General features: G+C 29.0%; 1 non-coding gene across 1 annotated transcript; it reads left to right on the top strand.

The window, feature by feature from the left end:
* Nucleotides 1-6,036: 6,036 nt before the first annotated feature.
* On the top strand, nt 6,037-6,109 carry Trnak-cuu (transfer RNA lysine (anticodon CUU)). Its single transcript has one exon. It is a non-coding gene; the product is annotated as a tRNA-Lys (tRNA).
* Nucleotides 6,110-10,194: the final 4,085 nt, after the last annotated feature.

Here is a 10,194-nt window from a genome sequence, read left to right as displayed (position 1 = left end):
GATTATTATATAAGTTGACAATCTTTGATAGAAGATTTTTTTTTTATTAATTTAAGCTGAAAAGAGGATGGACTGTTTTAAAAGGAACAATTCTTATTTTACTGGTTGAAGTCTATTCATCAACAGAGAGCACAGTTTTGGTATCAGAATACGGAATACAGATGGCGTTAATAATATTAGTTTATCCTATTCTCCGCTAGATGGTGACACAAAAACGTATCATAAAAACTATAAAATGTTTTATATTAGGCGGGTAAAATATAAAAAAGATGTAAAATATATTTTGAAACGAAATTATATCAGATATTTTTTTCTTACGTTTCATAACATTAATTTTACTTTCGTGTAAATGAAGAAATAAAAAAAAGTCTTAAGAATATCATTCGGTTATTGGTTACAGTTAAATATAACTTGAAATCTTGAATTCTTAGTAACTAAAGCCTAAATTTCGATAAAAAGCGATCATTACTTTCATTTATAAAGTTAGAATCTGTGGTAAATAAAAAAAAATGTAATTCATTTAAATCAGAATTAAAATCGCCAAAAAATATGTGAAAATATTTACTATATTTTATTTTCATGTACACCAATTGTGATTATTACAAGACTTTTTTTATTGTAATGTGACATTACATTATAATTATTAATTATGTCAAGATGTATATTTTGTTATCTTTAATTACACTTGTTTCTTTTAATTTCTATTGCCTGTCATTTATTGTTAAGTCCCCAGCTATAATTACTACATAATATTCTACCAAATGTTGGTTCAAAGCTTTGCTTTCATAGGATATACTAAATTATACACGTGTAGCTTAAATGTATTGAGATTGTTGAATTAATTAGTTTTGACAGTTTACAATAGATGTCTTTGAGCGGGAAGTTAGTGGTCACTACTCAAGACCATTTGATATGGACTTACTCTTATGTGTTAGGGTTGGCGACATTATGCATACTCAATTATAAGAAAATATTTAACTGTTACTTGTCAATAGAAATTACAAAGAAAAGGAAATAATGAAATAAGCTTCGATTACGAATTAAATTTATTAATAGTTATTATTGAGAATATGAATAATTTTCTGTTTAACAACCCTAAGACGAGGGTCTCTCCCCTAATAATTTGCTAAGATTCGGGAGCCCGCATCTTTGATTAGGAATCTCCGACGGTAGACGGACCCATTGCGCTTTTATCTATTTCAGTAAATTGCAATATAATCATTATTCAATATTTGATGTATGTGTCTACTCCTTATATGAGACCAGTGAAACGGTTTTTGTGTCTAATTTTGGATGACAGAGTAGGATTTAACAGAGCCTTTTATAATGATGAAAAAGAATTTTCAATAAACAAATGAAAACCTCTATAATAATTTAATCAAAATTATTAGTAATTTAATAACTCTGTAAATGTTTGAATCGCTCATACTTTAGGTACTTCTTAATTTTAAATTCATTTTTGTTGTGAGTATAAGATTCATTGTTTAGAAGATCGTAGTTAATCTTATAACTGTTTGTGGATTTTTGTTAGGTTGTATTAAATAATGCACATAATGTCATATTGTGTCGTGTTTAATATGTACCTAATGAATTCGCTTGAATATATCTCAAGTCTTAATTCAATATCATCTAATAGTTTTCGATTGTTCTCTGAAACGATATGTTTTTATTAGATGTTTGTTACTTTATATTCGAATATCGTTAAAAATATTCATTTTACAGAAAAGAATGTACTAAATACAAATAGTTTAATCGAAGTGTTAGACAAGTCGAAAATATTTTTCATTATGGCGTATGAAGCCGAACGTTTGTGTAGTTGGGGAGGTTATTATCGATTATAATACCTGTATTAATTTGATATTAAAAAATATATGAATCTAATTAAATTTTTATATGGATTTTAAAAACCGTCAAAAAAAATAGTTATTAAAAAACATAAAAAAAAGCTTGTGGACCTTTTTAAATTTTATTAAATAAAACAAATATACGAATCGTTAGCGCTATTGTATTAAAAACTAATTACACCAGTTAAATTATTAATTAATTATATAACTAATATAGTACATTAACATTATATCAAATTATAAATAGGTACGTCTGCTCTGTATCCTACAGGATATAAGAGCCGACAAGTTTAGTTGGCAGTCTTTAGTTATTAATACTTCGTCGTGCTCAAAACGGCCAGTAAGCTCAGCTGTTTCAAACGAATTATAACTTACAAGAACTTTAAAATACAGCTTTATATGAAATAGTCTTATGGACTCTTTATTAGTTTCCGCCATTTTGTTTTATATAGACATGTCACTGTCATTTTTGATAGCTGATAATTATATAATGTTATCCGTTGAAATATCTTTATTAAAATATAAGGTTGGAAATAAAAAAGTTAAAATAATTGTATATATTAATTTTTTTATTATTGTTGTTTCCCAAAATTGTTCAGTCAAGTTTTGCAGTCTCAGGTACTAAGTAAGCCACTGTTTCAGCTTAAATGCTTAAACTTAGACAACAACGCCTCTGTTACATAGTAGTGATGTGACCTGTAATGAAAAAATATTGCTATTAAATACAAAAGAGGTTGTAAACGTTAAATTAAAATTTTAAATTGCTTTTCAAAAACTTAAAGCATTTAGTAAAGTAATTATATAACTTTTTGAACTGAGCATCTAAATAATAACTATATTAAAAACAATTATCTGTTATATAGAAAAATACGTCTCAACACGTATTGGATATACTACATACATAATACGTTTATACATGATATGTCAACAACGTTTTATTCTAAATATTTATTAAAAGATTTGACCAACATTTAACAGACGTATCTGTGATATTAAAGTCCTTAAATTAAAATAGAAATAACAAAATAAAATGACAAATTTTAACGACTATCGATACCTTAATTAAACCAATCACTATGGTCAATAAGCGTTAGCTGAAGTTAAATACTTTCTTGGTACGTAAGGCCGGTCTTGGCAAGTTGGTAACTTGTCGATTTATTGGACAAATAGTTTGAACAATCTACAGAGATTTATAGTTTGTCTTCAATTGAAGACAAACTATGATAGAATTGGTACTAAGTGGTGTTATCGATATTATAGCTGATACAATGTTCACAAACGATTCTGTGTTAATGGAATTATCGATATGAATAGGATATTATTAAATGTGATAAAACTAAACAATTAGATTTGAAAGGTTTAAAAAAATTTGAATAATTCAATAATGTACTAATAACTGGTACTATTTTATATTTGGTTTATGATAAATATCTTAGAAGTGAAGATCCCAAATAACATTTCATTAACAAATATTAGAAAATCTGCTTCTCTTATTATTATTTTTTAATACTAAACGATAGCTTTATTTATTTATTCTACGTAGTGATAGGATCAAACTATTATTTGTTATGCTGAGAGTAATAAAAGTAATGTCAATAACTGTACTGCGTTCAGAATATCCCCAAATTTCAGTCAATGAATCGTAAGTTTAGTGCGGTATAAATTCTCTTATGTCACGGTCCGCCTATAATCCGCGAGTTTTGCAACCCTCTTATATCTCCCCCTCGATATTCGAAAGCAAAAATATAAAATGGCCGCGGCGTCTTGTCTTTATCTTTTCCTTATGTAAATGGCGGTGAAATATTGCGAATATAATGAGGTTAAGAACTTTCTAGCCGATGTCGGCGCCGTTCCCTGTGCCCTTTTATTTTTTGATGTTACTTTTTCGATTACTATTCGTACTTTTATACGTTTCCGTGATAATTATAATAAAATTAATATATTATGTAATGTTGTATACATTTTGATAAAATACTTTATAATATATTGTAATACAAGTCCTCCTGGGAGGTGATCATAGGAACAATTTCTAATTTATTTCATGTCAGTGAGATAATGGCGCGATAAAATAACTATTAAACAATGTGTGGACGAATAAATTTTATATAATATTAAACGTGCATTCTCTTTGTGTTTTTATATGAAATTTCTAGTATTAAAAACGAATTTTATATTATACCACCTTCTTTTAATAGAGATGTAATATTTTAAGATAAATGTCTTATATGGCATAGCGAAATACGTCAGGATATTTAATATTTTGTAAAGTGTTAGGTGATATCTTCTATTCGACAAACATCTACGTGTTTCCTCCACACAGTACTCAAGATAATATAATATAATTCGTCCAGAAATAAAAACGTTGAGATTGGCAGAATATTAAACGATTCCAGTGCGAATGGAGCGATAGTTTAATAAAAAAGGGTGGTATTAGTAACTTATAGCAAGAATACCATGTTGTTGCTGAGTAAAAAAAGCTTTAATTATGATAAAAAGTGTATATGAATCTGTTTTAGATATATGTATTATGAGAAGTTAGTAATGATTTTATCTTTTTGTAGTACCGAAGTATGTTTGATTTTATTTTATCCGCTATGAACATATGTACATATGATTAAAATAAAATAAAAGCGTGTTGAAAATGATATAAAATAAAAAATCAAGTGAAACACAAAAACTAATGTAAGACTGAAGAAAAAATTAATAAAGTTTCTAACAAACGTGTGAACATGTAAGAAATCATTCAGCAAATTAGAAATTAGAGGAGTTTTGATATTAAATCGCGATCAGTCTGCCAAAACCTAGTCAGATTTATGGTAGGGGAAGTCTTCTATAGTTCCGGCGTCACAATGGCTCCAGATCCGTTTCCGCACACTTGAGAGTAGAATGTAATAAGAACTTCCCGTTCTTAATGAATTGCGCGAAACTATGCGAATGTAAACGGGCTCTCGTCTTGTATTTGCTTCACGAAGATAATGAACTTTTCTACTGAGCTAAAGATCTATCAACATGTATATGTACAGTAAGGTAAACTTCACGTTTTTTAAAGTGTAATGCAACACTCACATCCTTAATGCTACACGGATATAATGACTCCACTAGAAATTAACCGACAAGTGTTACTAGGGCCAACTTAATGAAAATTAAACAAAATATGAAATAATCCTAGAATTTAAAAACAATAATATGATTAAATCCACTTAATTACATATGTTTTTAAACTGTATGCTGTAAATTAAATTTTTTGTTCCATCTAAATGGAATTAACAATGAAAGTTGCGTTTAGATGTTAGTTAATGTTTTATTTTCCGGAGCCGGTCACGTGGTATGTCCGCCATTTTCCACGAGGCCACTCTCTCGATCATAATCAGTGCGGGCGAACCAGACAACCGCCCCGCAGAGATACTTATATTTTAAACGGCGCGTATAAAACGTTCGATCTATTTTTAAGTTCAACGTTTTTGTTTACAATGAACAAAGTCATAATATACTTTCAATTTTTATATTATCTGTTTATTGCGTTATCTATTTGCTTTTTTATCTATGACAGATCGTTAATGTAAAAAAATATATAATCTATAAAATATGTGTAACGGCGGAACGAATGAAACTTCTTATTTTTGATTCTAAACTTAAACGGACGGAATGATGCATTGATAATATTATTAAATTAAATTATCGAATTACTAATGGCGTTCAAAAAATGTATATATATTATTTATATGTGTGAAGATAACTTTAACTTCTGTTAGTTAAGACACTGGGTTAAGATATACCGAAACCAATTAGTCGTACAAGCGTTGAAAGGACAGTATGGGCCGCTTGAGTCGAATGGGTGGAGTAGTTAGACAAGCTGACTGATTTATTGTTTAGAAAGCACAGATTTTGATTAAATTTCTAGCTCACATTTTAATACACCTCAAATCCTGCGACCCAGACTCACTTTTTGTTACTTTCTACGTAAGTAAGTTGCAAATTTAAGTACTTACAGTGACATTAAAATTTTATAGATGTAATATTAAAGAAATGTTATAACAATGCAGTTATAGTAAATATATCGTAAATATTGGTTAAGAATTAAATTATAGAAAATATTAAAAAGGCAGAAGATAATCTGCCATAAGTCAATAATTTTCTTTTCCAAAAAAAAAACACATTTTTATTTAATCTTATTTCCACACACTTTCTACAAGCCCGGCTAGCTCAGTCGGTAGAGCATGAGACTCTTAATCTCAGGGTCGTGGGTTCGAGCCCCACGTTGGGCGTGAATTTTTACTATTTTCCTCGACTTCTTAGCGAAAAATTAATATTTGGTACTATTTGTAATTGTTGCTTGTAAAACCACAGTTTTTCTATGTGTTATTTGTTCTAATCAGCATTTCTTTTCAATATTCTATATTTTCTGTTTAGGCATCATACTTTTCAAATTCAAATTATAGAATGATAGATTTAACCAAAATCAGGTAATTAAGTAAATAAAACATAGACTATACTTAAGTATGCTAATATAGATAAAAAAATCATTTAGTTGCCAATTCGAAACTAGTTTTTAATTATTTTTACGATGATAAAATATAGTTAATTGAATTCAAATATTTAATATTCCTATATAACATCAACTTTTTGTTTCTTGTAAAGATTTTTAACACGAGGCAGCGGGAAGACATTCTTATTTGAAGAGTTTTTGAAGATATCGTTCATGAAGTGTGTGATATCATAAAATGTCCGAGGGCTTGGAGGGCGGAGGGCGTAGCTTCCTCGGGAAGTTTCTCACCGTCCCCGTAATTGCAATCCAGTCACTAATAACGTCCACGGTACCATTTCGATGAGGAAATATCATTAGACCTTCAATTTATAGCTATATGTGATTTTTGCTATGACTTTCATACTTTTATTTTAATATCACTTAGTCTGTGTTATTTTTATTTTTACGTATGATATTAAACTGGCTGAAAGATGCAATTAATGAAATTAAAAATCAAAGTCCGATTAGATTCTATTTTCAAATTTCTAGTAGATTGCAAAGAGTTGTTATGTACGTAGTTAAACGAACCTTTAGTTAACTTGAATATACAATAATTTGCAAGGAAAAAGCATGATAAATTGTAATGATTTGCTATAATTGTAATCATTACACTATAAGTTTAAAAAATTTGTAAATTAAAAATATATGCAGCGAAAAGTAATATGTGGAATAATTAATTTATGCTATAAAAGTATTTCAAGTCTTTTTTTTATTTCTTTAAGAAAAATATTTGCTTGCGTCACATTAATTTTAAAAACAATAACAGTAATATGATTATACATTTTTTTAAACGTCCTTAATTTCAAATAATATAAAATACTTTTCTCTGTATCTCATGTTTTGTACCGTGAACCAGTGTCCAAGCAATTCATCTCAGCATGTAGCCTGCTGAATGGCAGATTCAGGACCGCGGGGGATAACTTTAATGGATAAAATCTTCTGCAGATATCTAATTATAATAGTAGGTAAATATTTTACAGAGTACATTGTCGGGTTGCTATTATTTTATTATTTGTTTTATTCTGTGGAGCAATTTATTAAAAATTATTTCATCAATTTTTTATTCTGTGTCGTCATTAACACTGTATCCATAAAATGTTTTATAAATGTATTTTTTTTTAAATTTAGAATAAACTGTGTTGACAAACACAAAGGAGATTGACTTATGAATTATGCGGCTATTAGATTTAAATGTTTATAAATTATAATTCTTTATTTAAAAATACTTGTAGAGTGTTTACAGTAAAGTATGAAATTTTGATTTCTTATTTTCATTGTCATTATATTACTTAAGTCGGACATTAAATTTTTGCTGTGTTTTTGTTGTAGGCGCTAGTTGTGAACAATATTAAATATTTAAAAAGCAATGCCTTAAAATATTCATGCTATATCATGATGCGTATAAAAGTAGTTTCCGTTTCAAATATTTGTACCGTCACATATATATTATGTGTATGTAACTACTAGACAGTGGAATATTCATTATACTATATAAGTAACATGATTTAGATTTATGTTTGAAATGCTTGCGGTTGGGTTCTTCCTCCCCTGAATTCCTTGTGCTTTATCGGATTCATTTCGAAATCGATCACTGACGTAAACAGTATTCCCTTTATGACTTGTTATTGAATTTAACTTAAATATATAAAGTATGTGAACATCGAAATAAATATAAATTAAATAGCTCATTTCCTCCGACTTCATGGCTAAGATTAAGGAATGTGTTGACATCAAAATATTGTTATGTTTGTTACGTGGTAACGAGTAATATATCAACAAAATAGTTTTTTTGGGTCATTACAGTCGAGTACAATTTGTATGAATGATTATCCGAATAAGACTAAGACTATTATTTTTTTAACACTAATAAACAATCTACGTTTAAAACGGTAAAAATAATAGGTGGTCATATTTATGGAGGGATTTTTAATAGAGTTAATACACAAGCATCAAAATGGACTCCAACAGATTTTACGAGTTCTGGCTTCATACATTTTGTAGGTTAAGGGAAAATTATACGATGTATGATATATGGGATTGGGGATAAAAAAATACTACCGATATTTTTTTGCTTAAACCCTGAAACTATTATTAATGCTTGTCACATAAAACCCTCTTACTTCCCCTAAAACGACTTTAACTTCTATATATATATATATATATATAAATATAATAAACCTCATCATTATTCTTTCAAGACGGACATCAAACAGATTTAGACGCGAGCCTCCATTCGGAGCCCTCCTAAAAGGGTAAAGAAAAAAAAATCACCAAGCAAAGACGCAATTATTTCTCGGCAAAATTTTATCTGCGCCTATTTCTTTCAAGTCTCCTGTTAATCGTTTGTTATAAGGTTTAAAATCGGTTGTCGCTTTTTTAAGTTTTCGCAGAACGAAACCATCTCAGTTCGCTAAAAGCACGGGCTGTATCAAAGAAATGCGTCTAATGAATCTATTGATAGCTGAGCCTATGTGTGTATAGTATTTTTAAAACATAAACAGTCGTGTGCGTGCAAGAAGGGGCGAAGCTAAGAGACGCTTTCTTCGGCCCCTCATTTCTTATACTGGGATCGAAACCTCTTGATACTTAACGAATTTCAATATTCCATTTGTGTTAAAACCTCCAATTAATTAACCAAGAGTTATTAATCTGAATTTCTAAATTAATCTTGTTTGTGATTAAATTTGGTTGAAATATAAATATATATGTAATAGATTATATTGCGTAGAAATATCGTTTTAGAAATATATAAGAAAATTATGAATATATTATCAAGCATCAAGTATGATCAATCTCGGCACAAATCACCCCTTATTTCGCGAGTCTCCACCGATCGTCTCAAAGTTGCACTCACACACGCATTATCCACTATCGTATACACCGACGCACACAACCTCACGAGGGGAGCGCGTCCCTTACAAACTCCTCCTTATATTTTCTTTGTTATGTAAAAAAATAATAATAGGACGAAAGGGGACACCAAAATCGATACACAAATTGCTGTACTTACGATTGGCAAAAAAAATATCTTAGATTCTGAACGCAACTCAATGTCACATGGCCATTGTTACTTACGCGTCTTTATATGTAAAATAATATTTGAATGTAAAATGAAGTTCGGAACACGAAATACATGCGTTAAGATGTTTTCTTATACTTATAATATTTTGAGACATTTATTGTTTGTGTTGTTCGAAATAAATAAAATTGTTACCCATCTTTTACATGTAAGCATAGCTATTTATTTTATTTACTTTAATTAAGGGACTTGTTTCTTAATTACGGCTTTTGTATCAACAAACGATAGCAACAAATCCTAGACAGCATCATCTTGGACAAATATCAATGATATAAATAATCAAATGATAAATGAAACTAATATTTTTCGGAGAAACTACGCGGATTTTTATTTATTTTACTTTATTTTTATAAAAATCCGCGTAGTTTATCCGAAAAATATTAGTTTCATTTAAATGAATAAAACTCGCGAAAATCTTAGATCTCATTAATCGAATGATATTTTGAACGACGTTTAAATTGTTTATAGAATTAATTTTAAATAACGAACATTAATTTTAAATAATAAATTCAAAACTCAATAAAAGTTATATATAAAAGCTCACCTCATTTTATTTCCACAAACATTTTTTAATTTTACTAACTTTGAATTTTAATTATCAGATAATCGGAAGACATACTTCTCGTTATAAAATCGATAGCACACTGACACGGGATGGTCGCTGATGACCCACATTACTGAACCGGTTAGTATTTGTCTCATACAAAAGTCCAGATGCCGCGGATGCTGTGCTGGAACTGGTTTCT

The sequence above is a fragment of the Danaus plexippus genome, assembly GCF_018135715.1.
Source record: "Danaus plexippus chromosome 18 unlocalized genomic scaffold, MEX_DaPlex mxdp_20, whole genome shotgun sequence".
Lineage (NCBI taxonomy): Eukaryota > Metazoa > Arthropoda > Insecta > Lepidoptera > Nymphalidae > Danaus > Danaus plexippus.
Note: the sequence above shows the minus strand (reverse complement) of the source record. Positions and strands in the feature narration are given on the sequence as shown.